The sequence below is a fragment of the Lissotriton vulgaris genome, chromosome 3_1 (genome assembly GCF_964263255.1).
Source record: "Lissotriton vulgaris chromosome 3_1, aLisVul1.2, whole genome shotgun sequence".
In the NCBI taxonomy this organism is placed as follows: domain Eukaryota; kingdom Metazoa; phylum Chordata; class Amphibia; order Caudata; family Salamandridae; genus Lissotriton; species Lissotriton vulgaris.
Genome location: NC_141689.1, coordinates 286,125,056 through 286,127,884, shown reverse-complemented (window position 1 = coordinate 286,127,884; position 2,829 = coordinate 286,125,056).

Sequence of the window (2,829 nt, the reverse complement as noted above, 5' to 3'; positions counted from 1 at the left end):
TCACCTCTTTATTAAGGTAATGTCGGCCATTGTGGCTCATCTTCAGGGATACAAATATTCCCGTACTTCGACAAGTGGCATAGCAGGCTCACTACAGCTGATGGCCTACGACCTGCAGAACACAGTATCACTGCTCTTCAAACTGGGGTACTTGTGCTTAATGAAAGGGTCCGAGTCACTTCTCCAGCCCATGCAAAATTTGCCCCTCATTGGGGTGATTTTAGACATGGTCGACTTGAAAGCTTTTCCACTCCTGCAGCAAGTCTGGAGCATTCATGCCATGATCCTGATGTTTCAGGCAAAAGCTCATTTTCCAGTGCCATCAGTTTTGTGGCTGCTTGGCCTATTTGCCTCTTGCATCCTGTTGGTATTCTTCATTCAATGTCATATGAGGGACCTTTAGTGAAACCTACATCTTTAATGGGCTCAGCACTTGGGCTGGTTTTCAGACAACACTTTCATCTGTGACGCAGCTTCTCAGAATCTGAGGTGGTGGCTGTTGGATAACAATCTGACTTGGGACAAACCTTTCTGCCTACCTCCAGTTGCCACAGTGGAAACTGATGCATTGTCCCAAGGATTGGGAGCCCACTTGTGCAGCGTGGGTATTTTAGGTTTTTTGTTTCACTTGGGCAGTGCTGGCACTTACACATATTGGAGCTGCATGTGATTTGTCTGGGCATTAAAGGCTACTCTGTCGTCGAGCTAGGGCACCTTTATCCAAGTTCTCGCCAACCACACCACTAGTAGGGTGGCTTGTGCTTGAGCATTTCTGTCTGAAGGTTTCTGTGACTGCGGTGATGGATTAAGAATGGGATTTTGCTGTCAGCGAGTCACCTGAAGGGTTTCTTCAATGTAAGGGGAATGAGCCCAACCAGGCTTATCCTATCAACATTGAATAGCATCTTTACCTGAAAGTGGGGAATACTGTGAGGTGGCCCCTTTGTCACTTCAGTCTCCAGTATGTTGCGCCCAGCATTTTCCTCTTAAAGGGGCACTGGGAGATGTGTTCCACCCTTGGTTGAACATTGATCTTCTGTGTGCATTCCCTCTGACCCTGCAGATTCCGAGGAAGGTGAGATGGGCCAGAGTACAGACAATCTTGATAGCTCATAATTGAGATCGAAAGGTGTTGTACTCTAATGTTAATGGCTTTGAACATCTACCCCCCACCCCATCCCTCTTTGTTTGCTATGGAAGGACCTTGCTTTCTCAGTAACAGCTCAAAATACTACACCCATACCTCCACATCCTGCACCTTCATGCTTGGGGAATGGTATCAGAATATCGTAGCCTAAATATCATCTGACAGAAATAATGTGTCATCAATATTGTTACAAAATTTCATCCCATTGCTGTTCGCAGAAAATCCATATTCTTGCAAGTGATATTTATGACACAATATTTTTGTCAGACGATATCTTTTATACAAAATTCAGCTATACAGCCTTACTGGGAGATTGAGTAGGACCAGCTGGAAGGTTAATTTGGTGGAAGTGATTCTGGGTGCATGTCACCCTTTCACCACAACCAAATATTCTGGTCTGTGGGCGCATTTTGTTTTGTGGTGCGGGGACATGCAAAATGACCCTGAGGGAGCAAAGATATTTGATGTCCTACGGTTTGTTCTATCTTTTGCCTGGCAAGGATTTGTTTTGGCATAGATAGAGGTTATATATCTTACTTATATGCCTGACCGGCCTTTGATTGGCTGACTAACCCTCGTTGTTTAAATTAAGTATTATGATGCAGTTCATGAAGAGGTAATTACACATGCTTCTACCAGAACCGTTCATCATGCAGCAGTGGAACTTTAATTTAGTTTTGACCTTCATGCTGTGCAAGCCCTTTGAGCAAGTCCACATCCATATACTTAGGCTGCTTACTTCGAAAAACGTGCTCCTCACAGCATTAGCGAACTTAAGGCTTTGTTGTTCCATCCTCTTTAAGCAACCTTTTCCCAGGCAAGCTAGTGCTTAGGACACGTTTCCCTTTTTAGGTCTCGCCTATCCCATTCCGCAAGGAATGGATAGTCGAGAATTATAGGAGGCTAAAAAGTTCCCAAACCATCGGGCGGATTTCCAACAGTTCACGTGAACACAAGCACGCGCATTTCCCCACATCAATGCCATCAGCCTCCCTCCCACAGGCTTCCCCAGCGTGCACAGTGCGCGCTGGCCTCAATTCTCCTCCCCTCTAATTGCTTTCCCTTTCACGGCCACTTCTAAGGTATCCTTTCCCGGCCGCTTTTTTTTTCTTTTTCAACTTCAGCGCCGAAGTCTTGGTTCCAATTTATATTGGTGATTGCTGGCTTCTGTTCGCCCCAAAAACCGGACTTGTTTTACAAATATCACTACTCACTAGACGCAATGCAGCACTAACAAACGTACAATCGTGATAGTCAAGAATATTTATTCTTCCCAACTCAGAAGGGCACAATGCTCATGTTCCACTCCTGAGTAAACACGGATTAGTGCTACACGGATGTTAACCAATTTAGCTTTCCTAGGATTCAAGCCGGCGACAAGGGTTGCACACACATCTCTGCAGAAGGCACATTAACACTTTAAGCCATCTAAGCGGGGGCCTAACACTTTGACTTGCGGATTATAAGTAAATCTCCAAATCCGCATTAACCAACTGAGTTTGTGACAAGCAGACTCGGCCCCAGTCTCCGAGGAAGGCGCTTAACCCTTAGCATCCTTGTCAGGTTTCAATCCTGTGACTGCAATTTATGCGCTCACACACAGATACATCACTGCAACACCTGTATTAATCCGCAGAGCTACTAAAGCCCATTACCTGACACATATCTCTGCAGAAGACACA